The 22126-nt window shown below is 41.6% G+C and overlaps 1 pseudogene; it reads left to right on the top strand.

The window, feature by feature from the left end:
• The first annotated feature begins 13122 nt into the window (after window positions 1-13122).
• LOC103117137 (olfactory receptor 1361-like) lies at window positions 13123-13747 on the top strand (annotated as a pseudogene).
• The last annotated feature ends 8379 nt before the right edge of the window (window positions 13748-22126 follow it).

Here is a 22126-nt window from a genome sequence, read left to right as displayed (position 1 = left end):
AATTAGCAAGCTAGAACTCAGAGGAGTCTTGAAATTCATATATCTACTTATTTTAAAACAGAAACAAAGGCCCAGGTAGGGGCATAGCCCACTCATAACTATTCCTCTATGGCATTTTTTTTTACTAAGATGATAAATATTATCATGGTTATGTTATAAGGTATTTATATGGTCTTAAGTGATAAAGTTATTAATTTGCTATCATAAAAATGGTTGACTCTCTAACATTATTTTACAGACAACAAAGCTATGGATAAGACATAACCTTGATATTCTTTGAGAGGCTCTTGTAATTCTTTAAGACAGTGATGACCACAGTGATTTGGAAATTTCAGAGAACTTTAGAACCCACTCCCTTCAGAGGCAACTGCTCTCAGTGATCTCACATTAGAAGATGCAAAAATCACCCCTTTCCCAATGTACTGAACATAGAAAGGTTGACTTACCAAGGACCATTTGAGTAGTCACTGTTGATTATAGAATGGTTATCTGTATTCTCAGGATCTTGAGTCACTGAAGAGTTAGGTAAGTTTCTCTCTTCCATAGATCTTTTCCCTCCTCACCTCTTACATCCTGAAACCTGCCTCTAAGCCATTCCTCACCCCCGACCCCCACTGCAAGCATTAGCTGAACCATTTTGGTGCTTTGCTTCTCAGCATGGGTAACAGAAATGATAATCAGAAGGTTATTTTTAGATAGTAGCTAGAGGCATTTGTGGATCTTATTAGCCCTTTTAAGTTTAGTTAGACTGAGAGATACAGAAGTTCCCTTAAAACTGAAGTGTCCAGAGTTCCTATCACACCATAGGAACATGAACTCATGAAGTAATACAGGATTAAGAACCAGGTTTTGTGATTCCTAGCGCAGAGTTTACTCCATCCCATGGGAACAAAAGAGCCTTTTCTACTCTGAAACTGAGGCTTGAGCCTACTAGGCTGCCTCCCACCTCATCTTTCCTGGTATGAAGAGAGCTCTCACCTCAACCTCTAGGGCTCTGTCTCTGATGCCTTCCCTTTGAGTCATCTTACATCTTACTTCTTTCCTTCCTCAACCTCTTCCACCTTCATGGCCAATCAATATTCATTTTCACCATCAGTTCCTTTCTTACATGGTGTCCACACTAAGCAATTCCTATACCATAGAAACAGACTTTGGTTGGAATGATGGCCTCCTGCTTCTCTCTACACATATCTGCCCTGCACACCTGGTCAGGCTGACCTCCTAAATTAACTCTTAAAGCACCAGCCAGTCTGGTGGTTGTGTAGAAAGAGGAAATGCTCTGTTGTCTTTGATCATGGAGTGAGAGGCTACATGCTGGCAACCTCAGGGCTTTAGTCTTCCTACTTCTGGGAACCACTTTCACTGACCTCCTTCATTACCTAGTGGGAGCCAGGTGTGGGGGTGAGAACCACATAAAGAGACCACAGAGGAGACTGTGAAAGGGGTTGACCACAGGGGCCCAATGCAAAATCAGTCGTTGTTGAAGACTGCTCTCCAGACACAAACTGGTCATATACTCAAGCTCAGCATCATGGGAGATTGACCACTAGTACTCTCTCCCTCAGAAGCAGAGCAGGGCTAGGCTGGCAAGTCCTCTCTGGGAGCAACCAGGAAATCAGGATTGTGTTTTGAAGTCAACCTCCAGGGCTGAGTTATCAGAGGTCAGGCTTCTGCTACAGCCTCCTCTCTGCAGCTCCAGCCCCTGGAGGCAGCACACCCTCTTCCCCATAGGAGACATGCATCTAGTGCTAATTAACCATTGGGGATGAACTCTATGCAGCCAATTATATAACTTCATGAGCAAAGTCTGGCTTCAGTCAGTGAATACTGAAACTCCTCTTCCCAGCACAGGGCCCCAGAGATTGCTATTCCCTGAGGAGCAGGGACTCCTCCATGGCACAGGCCCTGGAGTTATTTTCGAGTGTCATGAGGTTGCCTCCCTCCAACCAGGGCCTCACAGGTCTGCTCCAAGGCTAGGCCAGTCTGGGAGCCTTCCAGTAGAGCTGGGCACTGTTTCTTAAGGGCCCAAGAGGCTCTTCCTGCCTTTCCAAGGACACTGCGACCTCATAGAGATTGTTACTTCCTGTCTGTGGTATTTTGTCTCCCTGTTCTGAGGGCAGAAACTGAGCCACTGCAGGGATTTTGTCTCTCAGAGAATCAGTCAGGTTCAGCAGGTTCTTTGGCCACAAGTCTTCTCAAACCCTTTGGGAATAAAATCTGTTCCCCAAAGCTTGAGGATGTAAACTTCTTCCTATGAGTGAGATCATCCCATAATCATTCTTTTGTTTCTGACTTATTTCACTTAACATGATTTCTTTATTTCTTTTTTTTTTTATTGTTGTAGTTATTGATGCTGTCATTGTTAGAGAGGACAGAGAGAAAGGGAGAGAGGAGAGAAAGACAGAGAGGGGGAGAGAAAGACAAACATCTGCAGACCTGATCCACCACCTTTAAACCGACTCCCCTGCAGGTGGGAAGCTGGGGTCCCGAACCCGGATCCTTACGCCAGTCCTTGCTCTTTGCGCCATGTGTACTTAACCCGCAGCACTACTGCCAGACTCCCAACATGATTTCTTTAAACTCCATCCAAGATGGGCTGAAAACGCTGAACCCACCATTTTTAATAACTGAGTAGTATTTCATTGTGTATATAGACCACAACTTGCTCAGCCACTCATCTGTTGTTGGAGGCCTTGGTTGCTTCCAGGTTTTGGCTATTACAAATTGTGCTGCTATGAACATGGGTATACACAAATCTTTTTGGATGGGTGTGTTGGGTTCCTTAGGATATATCCCCAGGAGAGGAGTTGTAGGATCATAGGGTAGGTCCACTTCGAGCCTTCTGAGAGTTCTCCAGACTGCTCTCCACAGGGGTTGGACCAAATGACATTTCTACCAGCCAGTAGTCCTTTGTCTCCACAACCTCTCCAGCATTTGTTGTTGACATTCTCACAGGAGTGAAGTGGTATGTCACTGTTGTCTTTATTTGCATTTCTTTGACCATTAATGACTTGGAGCATTTTTTCATGTTTGTCAGCCTTTTGGATCCCTTCTTTGGTGAATATTCTGTTCATGTCCTCTCCCCATTTATGGGTCATTTTTTTCTTTTGATTTTTTTCATGGTTTCCTTTTTTTAATTGGGGGATTAATGGTTTACAGTAAATATAATTGTTGGTACATGTGTAAAATTTCTCAGTTTTCTGCAAAACATTCTAACCACCTGCCTAGGTCCACCTCCACCGTATCACACACCAGGACCTGAACCACCCCTATTGTCCCCAGAGACTTTTACTTTGGTACAATACAATAATCATGATTTTCAAATGTGAGATGCAACTACTACTTAGGCATGTTCCTGCCTCTGTACTTTGTATGTGCTTGTCACAAAGAATGTGGAGGGCATTTTTATTCTTTCCTGTGATTTTGAGGATGGACAAGTAAATCACTTTTGAGCCAAGTTATATGAACACAATACAGAGCCTCCATAGCTGAATTTGTAGCCTGCCATTCAGTGCTTTTCAGATATTGTTATATTTTCTTTCTTCTGAAATTATTTGAGACACATGACAAGTTGTTGGTATGCTTCTAGTTCTGCTTCTGGGATCTCTTCTGTTACATTGCTTGGCGTTGTGGTCTATTTACATGGTCATTCTGTTACATTGGTTTGGTCTTGCTCCCCCTGCCTCTGGGAGATTTTGGTTTAGTCCTTGCTAGTTCCATGCTTCTTCCTTCTCCCCACCCCCTATCCTACGTACTTCCTTGGTTCCGGATGCTGTGGCTGGAGGAGAGAGATAGAGGAGGCCATTGTGTTGTGATTAGGTTGTTGGACTGCTTGCCTGCTCATAAATAAAGATTAAACTGCATTCTCAGCTCAGCCATGAGTTTCTGATCTTCTGTGTCTCCTGCCTGTGAAGCCAGCCATGGAGAAAACAACATAATGGCGCCCTGAACAGGGACTGGCTGCAGCGCCCCATGCCTTGACCCCCCGTGGAGCTTGACAAGGTCAGCTGCCACAGCCATAAGGATGACAGACTTCAAGGAAGCTGCATCCCCGGGAATGGGCTAGGACGCCACAAAGGGAATCTATGTTGGAATGTTTTGATGATTCTGATGATTGAGCTAGCTGTAGTAGCTTGGGAACCTGGTAATTTTCCAGAAGCAGCCCCTATGCATGATAAATCCCCTAAGACTAGAAGATGGCACCCCCCACACAAACATAATAAACCTATAAACCCAAAAAGTATAGCTCCCACGGTCATGAGTGACCACGGCCCTGCTTACAAAATAGGTGACATTTCTCATGATTAATATCAACTGTTTATAGAATTTGGATGAGGAATCATCCACAATATGGTCATGATCCATCAGCTGTTACTAGGTGTGCACTCATAAGACTCATGCTCCAAAAATCCTAGCCAAAAGAATTTGCAGGACAAACAATAAAGTCACTGATAAGACAGCTGATTATACAAATGTCAAGGGAAAAACAAATTAACTAAAAGAAAAAGTGCTACATGTACAGTACAGAGCAGGAACTATGATTCTAGGCAAAACCACAAACCCCATGCTTATCATTTGCTTTCATTTTGTACCAATGTTTATGTAACTGTGGAACTGTATAAAAGCAGAAGTTCTAATCAAGTAAAATTGAGTTAAGAGAGATAATCAGACTTGTGAGTGTGTAGATAAAACTAAAAGAATGTTATAGTAAAGTGAAAGTAAAAAGAAAACTGCCATGCCCCACTCAACTCCAGGACGATGGGTCTGACAGGGTTGGCACCCCGGAAAACTCTCTTCAAGGAGGAAGAATTCTGGGAGTGGGTCTTGGCATCCTGAGCAGATCTAAATGGAAACTCTGATTATTGTTTTCGTTGTGTACATGGTAATGATGCCATGTAATCGGGGATGAACAGCCCCTGTTCCCAGATTAGATACAGATGAACAAAAAATGAGGTGGACAAAGTTATGGGTCATCAAATACATAAAGTTTTAGAAAAAATTCTTAATAACACTTATTCACCTCCTCTTATGAAATATGTTAAAACTCTATGTAAAATACTATCTGCTAAGCCTATTACTCAGGAATACATCACCCCATAAAGTACGATATTTCTGTAAAACTGCAAGGCCATCTAATCAAGAAATGAGCTTTACTTTCTGTTTCAGATATTGTTTATGTAAGACTGAAAGATATATAAACTCTCACTGGATGAATAAAACTTGAGTTCAGATTCACCCTCCAACAGAGTGTGGTGTATTCTGTGCTCCCCTGCGCCGACTCCTGACCCACCTGGTGGTTGCCTTCAGAGTTCCCTGATCCTTCCTGATGCTCCTCTGCCTGAGCGGTCCGTTGCAACTGGCAAATGGCAACCGGCACCAATGTGGGACCTAACCCTCCCATCCCCCAGATAAGTAAAGCCGCTTGGTTACCTATCCACTATGGGCTGCAGTTGGCGAGGCGGGTGCAGCACATGGTCCTGCTGCTCTCCAGGTCTCTTCCCTCCCAGCTTTCGGCATTGCTGCTGGAGCCGCTGCCTGACCCACAGGCCTCAGGGGGCTGCAGAGTCCATGAAAACATGGGTCCTGCCTCCACGGAGTCACTCTGGGCCACACTTTGGTTCCCTGACCAGGAAACTTTGGTTCCTTGGTGGCCGTGATTGTGGAGCTTGGGAGATGCGCAGAGATTTCCCCTGGGACTTTCTGGACTACCTCTCGCATGTTTCCAGAGAAGAGAGACTAGTCTGACTTGGGGAGTGTTCTCCATTGCCCTGGCGGTCCCCAAAAGTGGAGACACGTGGTTGGTTCTGCCCTCCTGATTTGCTTCTTTCTTAGATGGGAAGAGATTTTTAAAAATGGGTGCCTGCAGCAGTCCAGCAGAAATCGTCAGGGGCACCCTAAATGGAATTGCAAAGAGCTCTTTGGACTAAGACACCCTCCGGGACTCATGAAACCAAATGGCAAAATATGAAAAATTAGTTCACAGAGCCCCAAAACAAAACTTCCCTACCATTTATTTCTCCTCCCCACACTCTCTCTAAATATCTTAAGCCTGCTTCTGTCTAACCTCTCTGCTTTCAGTAGTCTTAACCCATGTGAGTAAAAATGGTTCAACTAAGACAGTACAGATCTAAATTTGTGTTTAAAATGACATGTCTTAGTAACAAAAGTTTTTCTCCATGTGTATTGAAGACCATGTTTATGTGTGTGTTTGAAGTTTGGTAAACATTAACTTTAAGGTTAAAGATGTAACTTTAAGGCTACATTCTTAGCAAGCAAAGTTAAATGAAAAAGCTTTTCAACATAATTCTCATAAAGGTAAAATTAACTTTCATTTAAAGTCTGAGGTAAAATTTAGTTAAAAATCAATATATTTTAACGAAGTTGGTCTAAAACACCTGTGCACACCTAGGGTGTGTCTTCATCTTGTATCGGTGTAATAAAGGGTAAAAAAAAAAAGACGTTGTTGATATGTGAAGCTCTCAAATACCTTCTCAATTAGAAACGGTGGATTGCACAATGGTTATGCTAATGATTCTCATGCCTGAGGCTCTAGCAGTGGTTCTTTGCCTTATCACATTTTATTGTGCTTAAATTGGTTAAGCAGCCTTAAAATGAAACAAGAAAACCTTCCAAATTTATAAAGATACTTAAACCAATTATAATCATCGAGTTATCAATTGTGGTAAACTTCTAACCTGCTACAAGTTTTGTTTCATAAGTAAGTGAATTGCAGCTGTCAAGTTCTCTACAGAAGAGCAGAATTCCAGTGGCTGACCTTCCTCATGCAACGTTTCACCCCCCTGGCAATTCTTCCATGGACATCTGCTTTGAACTGGCACTTCTATCAGACTTACTGATACACAACTCTACAGTAGCTTCCCTTTATGCTGCTGGGTTTCTCAAAGACTGACTGCAGCCAGCTGCCTTGGGACTTTATAGGCCATACCCCTCCCCCTTGCTAGGTAATGCCCACAGAGGCAGGAAATGCCCGCTGAGACAAGAGAAGCCCATAGAGACAAGAAATGTCCTTTAGCTTGATAAGAGAGGCCCACAGAGGGAAGAAACTCCCCCCCCAGGCCTTCCCTTGGCATCACACTGGTTCTTGTTGTTCACTTACTTGTTCCTCCATGTTTGTGCCAGATTTCTTTTTTTAAAAAATGCCTGTACGATGTAGGTTTCTGTTCACCCCACACTCCTGATACTATGGTTAATTAGTTAAAAAGAAAAGGGGGAATTGTTGGTATGCTTCCCTCAGTGTAGTTTTAATTACATTTTTGTAATAAGTGAAGTAGAACATTTTTTTTCATATGTTTGTAGGCCATGTGCATCTCTTCTCTAGAAAACTGTTAATTTAGTTCTTTTTTGCCAGCTAGTTTCTGAACAGCATGACTAAGTGCAGTGGAATACCATCATATCCTTGGCATATTTTATTCCACAAGTGGGTAGGGCTTCCTCATGAAATGAAGAGTTTCTCCCTTGATGCTTTCTACTGTTTCTCAAGAATTTTCATTTTTGAAAAATTGACAGTACAATCATATTCTATATAACATTTTGGCTAATGACAAAAATTGCATCTGGTGGACTTTTTTTTTTACTTTCTTTTTTCTTTTCTTCTCTCACTCTCTCTCCCTCTCCCAGAAATAGGGTGAGAAACACACAGAGAAGGAAAGACAACAGAGTACTACCCCACTGCTAGTAAAATTTCCCCTTTGCATGGATCTCTCATGTGGTAGCCAGGGCCTTGAACATAGGTCCTCAAATATGACAAAAAAAAAATACTCTAGCAGAAAAGTTATCTCCTGAACCCACAAAACAAATGATTAAAATTTTCTTTTTAATTTTTTTTTTTTGTGGGTTAAACAAAGCACAAAGACCAGCATAAGGATCCCGGTTCAAACCCCCAGCTCCCCACCCGCAGGGGAGTCGCTTCACAAGCAATGAAGCAGGTCTGCAGGTGTCTTTCTCTCCTCCTCTGTCTTCCCCTCCTCTCTGTCCCATCCAACAACAATGACATCAATAATGACAACAATAATAACTATAACAATAAAAAACAACAAGGGCAACAAAAGGGAATAAATAAATATTAAAATTTTCTTTTGTATGTTTTAGATGGAGAAAAAGAAGGTAGAGAGAGAGAGAGAGTGAAAGAGGTGGGTGATATCACAACATGGAAGCTTCCTTCAATGAGGTGGGGGCCAGGCTTGAATCTGGGTCAGGTGTATGCATGGTAAAGCAATACACTATCCAAATGAACTATTTCACTGACTCCTACAGTTTTTTATAAGTGATTTAATTAGTGGTTTATAAGATTATAAAATTATAAGAGTATAGTTCCACACCACACCAACCACCAAATAAAACATTATTTTTATCCTGCATAAAATATGGCTCATTTTTTAAACCGAGTGAACACTATATCATTTCCTATATTATAGTTGTTGGGATTAGAGTCAACTATGCTATGGTCAAATAATATGATTGATAAAGTCTGTGTTTCAGGGATATTTAATTTTTATTATAACAAGCAAAATGTCTGATATTATTAAGTACTAGCACTCTGTGTTTATGAGAAATATATACAGTACAAATGTGTGTGTAAAATTGTATATATGTGTATATACATCTATATTTGGTTATAATTTTTAAATCAGTGATCTGGGAGGAGGTGTAGTGAATAAGACATTGAACTCTCAAGCATGAGGTCTTGTGTTTGATCCTTGGTATTGCATATGCCAAAATGACACACTGGTTTTCTCTTATTTTTTCCTTCTATATCATTAATAAATAAATACAACTTTAAAATAAAAAAATAAAATTTAGATGGTGTTTTTTATTTAGCAATTATTTATTTAGCAAATATCTGATTATCATCTACAGTCGACATCTAAGTTTCCTGCAACTTCCTTAACAATAACCTTCAGGATGGCTGAGAAGAGCATAATGTTTATGTAAAGACTTTCATGCCTGAGGCTCTGAATCCTGAGGTTCAATGCATAGGTCTGCCATAAACCAGAGTTGAGCAATGCTCTGGTCTTTATCTTAATCTTTCTCTCTGTAATTCTTTCATTTAAAATAAATAAACAGGGAGTCGGGCTGTAGCGCAGCGGGTTAAGCGCAGGTGGCGCAAAGCACGAGGACCGGCATAAGGATCCCGGTTCGAACCCCGGCTCCCCACCTGCAGGGGAGTCTCTTCACAGGCGGTGAAGCAGGTCTGCAGGTGTCTATCTTTCTCTCCTCTCTGTCTTCACCTCCTCTCTCCATTTCTCTCTGTCCTATCCAACAACGACAACAACAATAATAACTACAACAATAAAACAACAAGGGCAACAAAAGGGAATAAATAAATAAAATAAATAAACAAAATATTTAAAAAGCCCAATAACCACCATGGTGACTATCCTTAATTTTAAGTACCAGGATTAATGATTCTGAGAAAAAAAATAAATAACTATAGTAACATTCTTTACATACTTCTAAGAGTTTCCATTTTTTTTGGTGATTTTTTTTTCATGTAGTTTCTCAACCTATAAAATACTTACATGTTTTCTATTACAAAAATTTCCCCTCTCTCCTCCCTAAAGAATAGTCTAGGGGCTGGGTGGTGGAGCACCTGGCTAAGTGCTCATGTTACAATGCGCAAGGACCCAGGTTCAAGCCCCCAGCCCGCACCTGCAGGGGGGATGTTTTGCAAGTGGTAAAGAAAGGCTGCAAGTGTCTTTATCTCTCCCTCTCTACCTCCTCCTCCCTAATGCATTTCTGGCTGTCTCAATACAACAAATAAAGATAATAAAAAATTAAAGAAAGAGAGAGAGAATTGTCTAGAATGGGGGAACTAAGTGTTAAAATTGTGTGACAAGTATTTTAGCAAAAAAAAAGGCTTCTCCTGTTTGCTGTGCCTAGAAGAATAACAGCAACAGGGAGCCAGGCAGAGGCACACCCAGTTAAGCGCACATAGGATCTGCACAACTACCTGGGTTCGAGCCCTCCCTCCCCGCTTCCCCTCTCAATTTCTCTCTGTCCTGTCCAATAAAATGAAAAGAGAAAAGAAAAGGAAAGGAAAGGAAAGAAGAGAAAAGAGAAGAAAACAAAAGACCTCCAAGAGCAGTGGATTCATAGTGCTGGCACTGAACCCCAGCAACCAAAGGAAGAAGGAAAAATAAAGGGACTATTAGCAACAAATATTAATGAGGAGCTGTGGGGGAGTTCACTCCAGGGGCCCCCAAATTGACCAACTCTTGCTGCTGCCCTGAGCCCATGAAAATCATCATCTCCAGGGAAGGAAGGTCTGTTTATTTGATCCCGATTACTCAATCCAGGGCTAGAAGAGACAAGATGTCTAACTCTGAACATCCTCCCCCAGTCAGAAGAGACTCCTTGGTTCTCTGTCCAAACTGTGACTTCCCATCCCCCAGGGTCAAGCCAGCAGCCAATGGACATGGGGGCTTCTTGAGGCATCTCAGAGCAGCCAGGTAAGAAGAGCTGGGGATGCAGGTGAGGGAGGAGAGGGCACAGTCACCTCTCATGGCAGACAGATTGACAGGGACACCAGCATATGGGTTGGCATTTGGAAAAACAGGCTCACTAAATGAAGTTCCATGTGCTAACTTTTCCTCTTGCATGATGTGCTGGCCTTTGCAGGGCAGCACAAGCATGTTTCCAAGACAGGACCGTAAACATTGTTGAAGGAAATCTACAACTAAGGTTTGGGATGACCATAGCCTCCTAAAATTCCTGACAAGATGCTCAGAGACTGGAGGAAAATTACCTCTTGGAAAAAAAAAGAATATTTTATCTTCTTAATATTATTTTAGATATTTGGGACCTCCTTTCTGCCCCCCAATATTCACTATGTGACTAATGGCTTTGTTGTGCTTGTCCACTGCAGTCTGGACTATAGATATCTCAGGACTGGACTGTACACTACATGGCATCCACTGAGGCCATTGCTGTGGGCTGGGTCCAGGCTTTAAGCAGTTCATTTTTAATTTCAGGAACACAAATATTCAACACTATAGATAAATCATATATCTCATAGATAATCACACTAACATGACTCATAATATATTTATAAATTTCCTAGAGGACTGGTAGAAATACTCTATCAAGAAACTGCCTGGGAAGTTGAGTTAAAATTCGGATGTGGGTAGTGAGTCTTGAGTCAGATGCTGTACAGTGAGATCTGAGGTGACTCATCTTTGGGAGGATAAATGTGAAATAAAAATTTTATTCAGCAAGTCACCCTCTCACTTTACTTTTTCTCCACAATATAGACCCTACATCAAGGAACTAAGGGATCATTATATCTTGTCTTTAATTTTGCCTTAGCAGCCACAGGACTACAGGAAGAAAAGCATTTAACAGCTTGTTATTCCTTTATTTTTTTTTATCCTGTATTTTTACTATGTGGAAACAACCTGTCTAAAATCAGAATATGCTTACCTTCTAGTAATACTTTACCTACTCAGGCATGAAGGGGAAGTATGCAAGAAAAACAAAGGATACATATTCTAATACTTTTTTATTATTACTTATTTTAAAAAATTCAGAGTGGTAGGCAAACTATTATGAGCATTTTATGTAAAATCTACAGTCAGCATTCTAAAAGTATTTCCTGCATATCCTGTGCTCAGCTAATTAGGTTACATTATAATCTTATTCCCAACTCCCCCCACCTCTGGTCCTTGATATCAATGGGAATGTATCTTCTCTTTATTAATATTTAAGTTCCATTCTTGCAGGAGCAATACATTCACAGTGTTTTATCTAACTACCCTGCTTATAATGAATGAGTTCTTAGCTCTGGAATTATCTGCTTGATGCATTTTCTCTCTTTTTAAAATAATATTTATTTATTTCCTTTTGTTGCCCTTATTTTATTGTTGTAATTATTGATGTTGTCGTTTTTGGATGGGACATAGAGAATGTAGAGAGGAGGGAAAGACAGAAAGGGGGAGAGAAAGATAGACACTTGCATACCTGCTTCACCGCCTATGAAACGACTCCTCTGCAGGTGGGGAGCTGGGGGCTCGAACCAGGATCCTTACTACAGTCCTTGCGCTTTGCTGTCATGTGCGCTTAACCTCCTGCCCTACCACCTGACTCCCGCATTTTCTCTTTGATCAGTAAGTCATTTCAGTCCAGTAGCAAAAACAATTCAATACTACTGCTGATTTCTCTTTTTGTCTACACTTCACTGAATCCTTTTTAAAATCTTCCTATTAGTGATTTACACAATTATAATTGGGATATAGCTCCACACCACTCCCATCACCAAAGTTCTGTGCCCAGACCTTCTCTCAACTACTGACTTCTCATATTCTTCTTCAGAAAGGCAGAAGAAGGTTGCACTCAGCCACTTGAATAACATGGTCAAGTCAAGAGACTCAACAGATGTGATGTATGGTGACAAGTTAATAGAAGCTAAAACATTGAGGATAAGTAATAAAACAAATCTTTCCAAACCCCCAAACTTCCCAAATTCTTGGAAAATACAAATGCTACTGATAAAATCTGAAGTTTTGTAATATGGGACTTAGTTTAGTCACATGGTTAAAGTGATGATAATTTTAGGTAATGCAACTATAGCAAGAAGAAAGAAAAAAACCTCAACTGACCTATCTTTTATTTCATTTATTATTTTGGATAGAGAGAGAGAAATTGAGAGAGGAGGGGGAGAAAGGGAGGGAGACAGAAAGAAAGACACCTGCAACCTTTCTTTACTGCTAGTCTCCTGCAGGTGAGGACTGGGTGAACCCTGGTGCTTGAACATGTTAACATGTGTGCTTAACCATTGGCCGTGGAACTTTATCTTTTAATGACTGTGAACTTGGGAATATAATTTATCTACACTATGTCTCAGTTTCTTCACTTATAAAATGGAATATAGGATCTGAATTATTAGACAAAGTTATGCACTATATTCAAAATAAAACAATATGTCCATGGAATAATTAAAACTATAGTTATTTGTAATTACTGTTGAAATTAACTAGGATTTCTCTAACATGACTGATGAGATTATTTATCTTATATTAATTATGATAAAAATGAATATATGTTGATCCAAAACATAACATATGCTCCTATGAGGATATGAGTAATGACTATTTCTCACCTGCAGAAATGGACAAAGTAAACCAAACCAGAGTCACAGAATTCCTTCTCCTGGGACACTCTGGGAAGTCAGAGCAAGAAGAGATTCTCTTTGGGCTGTTCTTCTGTATCTACCTGGTCACCATCATCGGGAACTCTCTCATCATCCTGGCCTTCAGCTGGGACAGCCGCCTCCATACTCCCATGTACTTCTTCTTGACCAACCTCTCCTGTGTGGACATTTGTGCTTCATCAGTCACAGTCCCTAAGATGCTGGTGAATCACATGATGGGAAGCAAGTCCATCTCCTTCGTGGGATGCATGACCCAGATCTACTTTTTCATCACCTTTGTCAACATGGATGGCTTCCTCCTGAGTGTCATGGCCTATGACCGCTATGTTGCCATCAGTTCCCCACTGCACTACACCAGAATCATGAGGCCCAAGCTCTGTCTCCTCCTGCTGGCTGTCTCCTGGATCATCACTAACCTGCATGCTCTCCTGCACACTCTTCTCATGGTCAGACTCACATTTTGTTCCAACAGTACTTTGCACCACTTCTTCTGTGACCCTTACCCTGTCTAATGTCCTGAAGTTGCCATCTGCCCAGGGAATAAAGAAAGCCCTGTCTACATGTGGGTCCCATATCACATAGCTGAAACTATGTGCCTCATAATCCCTTAACCCTTACTCTCTGGTAACTGCTGAAGTTCTGTATGTCTATGACCTTTTTCCAGATTCCACATATCAGAGTCTGAAGCATGAAAAGTAATTTACATAACCAGTGTGCTGTCTCCCCAGCCCTTAACATAATTTTTACCTGGTAACTCAAACATCTGATTATCACCAACACTTCTGAATTCCAGAATTAGTATGGTTTGAGAAAGGTATAAGAAACTATCTCAGGGGGCTGGGTGGTGGCGCACCTGGTTGAGTGCACTGGTTACAGTGCACAAGGACCTGGGTTCTAGCCCCCAGTCCCCACCTGCAGTGGGAAAGCTTCACAAGTGGTGAAGCAGGGCTGCAGGTGTCTCTCTGTCTCACTCCCTCTCTGTCTTCCTCTTTCCTCTCAGTTCTGGCTGTCTCTATCCAATAAATAAAGATAATAATTAAAAAAAAAGAAACTATCTCAGGAGTCAGGTGGTAGCCAGTGGGTTAAGAGCAAGTGGTGCAAAGTGCAAGGACTGGTGTAAGGATCTGTCGGGGTCTCTGGTGGGGTGATCTTCAGGGGAAAGGTAACGGACCGGTTCTTTTCTCGCTCGCTCAAGAGACGACACGAATTAAAGACAGCGGGGAGACCTGTAGCGTGCTCAGACCTCAGATCTCAAGTCTCAGGTCTCAGGTCTCGTTTATTAGCAGGTGGGCAAGGTTTAAATAGAAAACCAAACAAAGAACATTATTCAAATTTGTCAGAAATTACAAGTTTCTCAAAGGTTGGCTTGCCCCTATGGTAGGGGGCTGGTATGACAAGAATTGATGCAGACATATAAAGGTCAAGATAATTAGTCTCCTGATGCAGGCATTTAATTACCCAAAGGTGTCTGAGGGGAGGAGAGTGGTTGAACCAGTTAAGGCAAGATAGAGAGAAGATAAGCAAGGTTTAATGCAAATTGAGGAATCAAAGGACACTGCTAGGAGTGTGTGATAAGGTGTGTTCTCCTCTGTGAACTTTGAGTAAGTGAATCTTAAAGTAGGCGGCCATGTGGCCTGCAGTTAATGGGGAGAAGTATTGAGGTTTCTGTGGGCCTGAGAGTCAAGAAGGAAAGCACTAAGTCTGAGTTTCTCCCCTTTTGCTCACCTAGGTTGAGAGAGACTAACCAAGAGGATATCTTCTCAGACCTCCATCCAAGGATGGGGGAGTTCTCCCTAAGCTCTATCAAGCTTACATAATTCCAACAAGGATCCAGGTTCAAGCCCCCAGCTCCCCACCTGCAGGGCATTAAAGCAGGTCTGCAGGTGTCTGTCTTTCTACCCCCCCTCTATCTTTCCCTCCTCTCTCCATTTCTCTCTGTCCTGTTTAACAAAGACGACAGCAATAACAACAACAACAACAACAACTAAAAAGGGCAACAAAAGGGAAAATAAATAATAAATAGATAAATAAAAGAAACTATCTCAGGGGTCTGGGTGGTGGTACACCTGGTTAAGCACACATATTACAATGTGCAAGGACCAGGGTTCAAGCCCCCAGTCCCCACCTACAGGGGGAAAGCTTTGCTAGTGGTGAAGCAGGCCTGCAGGTGTCTCTCTATATCCCTCTCTACCACCCACTTCCCTCTTGATTTCTGGTTGTCTCTACACAATAAATAAATAAAGGTAATAAAAATTTTAAAGAAAGGGAGCGGTGGGTAGATAGCATAATAGTTATGCAAAGAGATTCTCATGACTGAGGCTCCAAAGTCCCAGGTTCAATCCCCCACACCACCATGAGCCAGAGCTGAGCAGTGTTCTGGTGTAAAAAAAAAATTAAAGAAAGTATTTCAGTAAAGGTGGATATTTAATAAAATTTTTTAGTATTTCAAACAGCTTTTGCCTTTTTGCCATCATAGCTGTTCCACTTTTTTTCAATTCTTTTTACCAGAGCACTGCTCAAGCTATTCCACTTTAAAAATATATATATATTTACTTATTTGATAAAATATTATTTATTTACTTGTTTTGGGTAGAGAAATTGAAAGGGAAGAAGGAGATAAGGAGAGAAACACCTGCAGCATTGCTTCACTGATCATGAAGCTTTCCCCCTGCAAGTGATGACCAGAGGCTTGAACCTGGGTCCTTGTGCACTATAATGTGTGTGCTTAACCAAGTGTGCAACAACCCAACCTTGTTGTTAACTGACTCACAAAGTTTTTCACGGGCTCAGCATCTAAGTGTACTGTGTACTTTATCAACATAAAGTCTATCTCCCTTTCTTTTGCTCTCATTGACTTTTTTTTCAGAGAGTATAAAGAAATGGGAATTTGAGTGTCCAAAAACAGAACAATACATTTGTAATAAGAAAAATGTTTCTTTCACTCCTAGTTCCTGTGTTTGGATGGAATAGGAACACTCAACAGGAAGCATGTGTACCTGTAATGAGGAGCATTGGGGAATCCACCCTAGAGGCAGTCAAACTTGGCAGCTCCTGCTGGTAGGATTCTTGTGAAAATACCACTCTCCAGGGGAGGGAGAACTGCTTATTTCTCCCAAGCATCTAAGACATCCTGGAAGAACCACAGGGTCTAAATGTATATTTTCTCTCCCAGCGAAGAAAGGTAACTAAATCCTTAGTTCAGACATTTACTTCCCATCATTCAGGGTCAAGTAGGGAGCCAATGAGACAGGACTTCTATGAAACAACTGACTGCAGTCAGGTAAGAAGATCTGGGAGCAGGTGAGGGCACGGTCACCATCAGCACTGGACAGATTAGCATGGCACAAGCAGAGAGAATGGTATTTGGTAAGAAACAGACACACTTGTCTCTAACCAAGTTTAAAGGGGGAGCATCTATGGTTTGATATGTACATTTTACCCCGTTAAGGATATTATCTCCATGGAAGAAACTAAGGACAAAACTGAAATGTAAACAGGGGGAAAGGAATGATATCAACACAGGCTGTTTAAAGCCTTGGCTAGAGGCTCAGAGTGCAGGGCTCCTGTCCCTCACCCAGAAAGAGCCTCTGTTGTCAGACATCCCACAAGCTCCACTTCTCCAATAAGCCTGTGTCCACTCACTGAGACAGGCTCCCATGACAGCCTCTTCTTAACTTTTTAAATTGATTTATATGACTACAAGTTAATAGGAGTGTACATAAACATCATTCCCACCACCAAAAGACTGTGTTCCATCCTACACCCCCCCCCCCCCCATCCCAGTGAAGGCTAACATCCACCCTTACCCTCAACCCAGAGATTTTTACTTTTGGTAAAATTTAAAAAAAATTTTTATTTATAAAGTGGAAACACTGACAAAAACCATAGGGTAAGAGAGGTACAACTCCACACAATTCCCACCAGAACTCCACATCCCCTCCCCTCCCCTGATAGCTTTCCTATTCTTTATCCCTCTGGGAGTATGGACCCAAGGTCATTATGGGATGCAGAAGGTGGAAGGTCTGGCTTCTGTAATTGCTTCCCCGCTGAACAGAGGCATTGGCAGATTGATCCATACTCCCAGCCTGTCTCTCTCTTTCATGACAGTAGGGAAAGGCTCTGGGGAAGCAGGGCCATGACAGCTTCTGAAGGAGAGTACTTGGATGTCACTTTGAGCCCTACCAAAGACATTGATTTGGACATTAAGCAGACTTAGTTTTACAGGATAAGAACAGAAATATTTGATACTACATATATTTAGATGTCTCACAGACAGTCACATTAATTAGACAGGAGCTTCATCTACCCTGCCACCAGCAGAGGTTTCAGTGAGGAGGGGAGGAGATGGAGGAGATAAGATTTCTTAAAGAAGGTCCATATATATGATTTTCATTGTTGGCTTTTAATACATTTTCTTTTCATTCATATTCTTCCTCTCTCTCTCTTATTGTCTCCAGGGTTATTGCTAGGGCTCTGTGCTTGTACTATGAATCTACCACTCCCAGCAGCCATCCCCCCCCCCACCTTTTTCTGTTCCTATTTTGTTGGAGAAAAATTGAGAGGGGAGAGGGAGATAGAGACACCTGCAGCCCTGTTTCACCATTCATGTAGCATTCCCTTGCCGGGAGCCAGCCCCAGTGAAAGTAATTAAGAGTCCCTGAAGGAAAGGGGGAGTCAGCGAGATGAATGAGTGATACATCCACTGCCTTAGGTGCAGGAGAGAAGTGTCTCTGCCCTCTGTCTGCAGAGATTTATAATTCAAATACTTTTTGCTTGGATAGTGTTGAAATCATGTAAGATTGTTTTCATTAACATCAAGAATAACCTTAAACAACATTATTATAGGTATGTTTTCCTTAGAAACTTCCCTAGGTCTGGGGCATCCTGATGTCCCCTTGAAAGTTTCTTGGGTCTGGGGTAGCCTAAATCTTCCCTTGAAAGCTTCCTTGAAATGACCATCTGTGTTTTGACCATCTCCCTGTTCTGACCTTCTGTATGAATAAACATTTTTCTCTGGAGCTAAATCTAATAGCTTTTCTTCTTAACCCACTCTTGGATAAGTCTAATTAGATTATAGTAAGCTGTCCACCTAAAGAAATCTTCTGCTGTAAAGTAAGCACACATCATGGGGCCTTTCTTCTGGTTCACCTTTGCATATATGAAAGTTCACTAACTTCTACCCATATACCCTAACATTAGCTATTTAACTACACAACCTCTGTATTTATTATAGATACCTGTAAGTGGAAGCAGGGAGTCTGTGGGTGAGGGTAAGTAATAAGGCCTCTCTATATTTAGATGGAGATCACAGTCTGCCACTCATGCTATAAGCCACCTGTAATTCTGGCTTTTTTGGTCTGAGTCCAGCTGATTGAGAAGCTGTAGTGGTGACAAATAGCTCTTTTTCTGAAAGCCTTTCAGTGGGTACAGCAGCTTCTGCTCCTAGGCCATTTTTAGTTTTGTCACACTCACTGCCATAATTGCTGTCACTATGTACTTCCCCTGGGGATCTCTTTCTATTGTCCACAGGTAATATTTGTGTATTTGCAATATAGCTAATAAGTCCTCAAATTATCAATGTAATTAAAAACAAATAGCTTCGGTTTAGTCTAGAACTTCCCGCTCTGCAGTAGGTTCCAGTCTGTTCGGACTTTGTCTGGCAACAGACGTGATGTCACCTCTGCCATTTCACAAAAAGGATGAATAGTTTCAGTTCAGTCCTGGCTTGCTCAGACTTTGTCTGACAGCAGCAGTGAAGTCGCCTCCACCATTCCCTCTATAGGTGGGGGCCAGGAACCTGAACCCAGGTCCTTTTGCATGGTAATGAATATATTCAACCAAGTGTACCACCACCCAGACCCCATTTTTTTCTATATTGAGGGGATTAATGGCTTACAGTCAGTAGTAAAACACAGTAGTTTTTACATGTGTAACATTTCTCATTTTTTCACATAACAATTCAGCCTCCTCTAGGTCCTTCTCTTCCATCATGTTCCAGGACCTGAACTTTCCCCCTAACTTCAGAGTCTTTTACTTTGGTGCAATACACAAACCCCAGTCCAAGTTCTGCTTTGTGTTTTCTTATTTTTCAACTTATTTTAAAAAATTTATTATTGGTGATTTAATAATGTTCAACAAGATTGTGGGATAAGAGGGGTACAATTCATACAATTCCCACCACCAGAGAGCCATATCCCATCCTCTCTCTTTTTTAAATCTTATTTTATTTTATTTATTTTTTATCTTTTAAAATTTTTAATTTTTATTTGTTTATATTTATTTATTTTTTCCCTTTTGTTGCCCTTGTTGTTTTTTTATTGTTGTTGCAGTTATTGCTGTTGTTATTGATGTCGTCATTGTTAGATAAGACAGAGAGAAATGGAGAGAGGAGGGTAAGACAGAGAGGGGGAGAGAAAGACAGACACCTGTAGACCTGCTTCACCGCCTGTGGAGGGACTCCCCTGCAGGTAGGGAGCTGGAGGCTTGAACCAGGATCCTTAAACCAGTCGTTGCGCTTGTCCCACTTGCGCTTAACCTGCTGTGCTACCACCCGACTCCACCTTTTTAAAAATTTTTTTGCGTCCAGGGTTATCACTGGGGCTCAGTGCCTGCACCAGGAATCCACTGCTCCTGGAGGCCATTTTTCGTTGTTGTAGTTGTTATTGTTATTGTTGTTGGGTAGGACAGAGAGAAATCTAGAGAGGAGGGCAAGACAGAGGAGGAGAGATAGACACCTGCAGACCTGCTTCACCGCCTACGAAGCGACCCCCTGAAGGTGGGGAGCTGGGGCTCTCACCGGGATCCTTACACTGGCTCTTGTGCTTTGCACCATGTGCGCTTAACCCGCCAGCTCCCCCCATATCCCATCCTCTCCATTGGAAGGTTCCTTATTCTTTATCCCTCTGGGAGTATGGACCAAAGATCTTTATGGGGTACAGAAGGTGGGAGGTCTGGCTTCTGTAATTGTTTCTCCGCTATACATGGGGGTTGATAGGTGGATCCACACTCCTAGTCTGTCTCTACCTTTCCTTAGTGGGGTGGGGCTCTGGCCAGCCCCCATTTTCTTTCTCTATATTTTTAATAACACAGATCTCCTATATTAATCATCTGCCTATCTAGCCTGTACAAATTCTCCCCCCTGAAGCTACCACAACTTATTTTATGTGGGAAATAATGGTTTACATGACAGCTCTTGACACCCTAACCCCTAAAGTGGGTGCAAAAAATGTGGAGGTCTCTGATCTGAAGCTTCTTCATGCTAACAGTGAGCTGCTGTCCCTGTTTGCAAGGCATCGTAAATCTACTTACTAAGAGAAGATAGGGGATAGGAGAAGTCTGAAAAGAGTTAATGCTTTCTCATCATCATTACTTTTTCAAGGAAATGATCCAGTCTGAGAAACCAAAAGAATGATTAAACAGATGAGATGCTGATTACTACTGGCAAAATAAGATACAAACTTGTATATATATACTAATTGGAGGATTAACAGTTTACAGTCAATAATAAAATACAGTAAGAAAAAAATAAATACAATAGTCTGTACTTGTATAACCTTTCTCAGTTTTCCACCTACCAATTCAACCCCCTCTAGGTCCTCTGACACCATGTACCAGGACCTGAACCCTCCCCAGCCCAAGTCCTTTTTTTTTTTTTTTTTAAATTATTTATTGGGGAATTGATGTTTTACATTTGTCGAATGTAAATTTACTATTGTAAATATAATAGTTTCTACATGCATAGCATTTCCCAGTTTTCCACATAACAATACAACCTCCACAAGGTCCTCTGCCATCATTTACCAGGACCTGAATCCTCCCCCACCACCCCAGAGCCCTTTACTTTGGTGCAGTACACCAACTCCAGTCCAAGTTCTGCTTAGTTCTTATTTTTCAACTTCTTTTTAAAATTTATTATTGTTAATTTAATAATGACAAGATTGTGGGATAGGAAGGATATAATTTATACAATTCTCACCACCCGAGTGCCATATCCCATCCCAACCCTCCATTGGAAGGTTCCCTATTCTTTATCCCTCTAGGAGTATGGACCAAAGACCTCTAAGGGGTGTAGAAGGCGGGAGGTCTGGCTTCTGTAATTCCTTCTCCATTGGATATGGGTGTTTACAGGTGGATCCATATCCCCAGCTTGTTTCTATCTTTCCATAGTGGGGCAGGGCTCTGGGGAAGTGGGGGTTCCAGGACACAATGGAGAGGTTGTGTGCCCAGGGAAGGCAGGCTGGCATCATGGTAGTATTTTTCAACTTCTGTCTATGAGTGAGATTATCCCATATTCATCCTCCTCTTTTTTAAAAAATATATTTATTTATTTATTATTGGATACAGACAGAGAGAAATTGAGAGGAGAGGGGGAGAAAGAGAGAAGGAGAGGAAGAGAGACAGAGAGACACCTGCAGCCCTGCTTCACCACTTGTGAAACTTTCCCCCTACAGGTGAGGACCAGGGGCTAGAACCTGGGTCCCTGCACACTGTAATGTGTGCGCTTAACCAGGTGCACCACCACCCGGGCCCCATCCTTCTCTTTATATTTCTTATCTTGATTCCTTCAGGCTCCATCAAGATGGAATGAAGAAAGTAGAATCACCATTTTTAATAGCTGATATATACCACGGACTTATTCAGCCACTCATTTCAAACTTGGCAGTATTAATGGCTTTGTTCTATCTCAGTGTTGTGGCTACTTAGCTATGAAAAAAAAATCTTCCACTATATAGTAAAGGTAGAAATCAGTTTTTAAGGGGTTTGTCATCATTTTTGAAAGTCCTCTTGGATTGAAAACTTTTAAAAAAATGCTATGGTTGTGTAATGCCTAAAACAAAATTGTAATAGTAAAACCCACCACATGTAGTATTACTTCTTTAAGGATACAGGTACATGGAATATTTTTTGCCACCATGACTATCCTCCCTTAAGCTTCAATATGTTAATAATTCCACTACTTAT

Source organism: Erinaceus europaeus, chromosome 9 (genome assembly GCF_950295315.1).
Source record: "Erinaceus europaeus chromosome 9, mEriEur2.1, whole genome shotgun sequence".
NCBI classification, from domain to species: domain Eukaryota; kingdom Metazoa; phylum Chordata; class Mammalia; order Eulipotyphla; family Erinaceidae; genus Erinaceus; species Erinaceus europaeus.
This window is presented reverse-complemented; position numbering and strand designations above follow the sequence as displayed.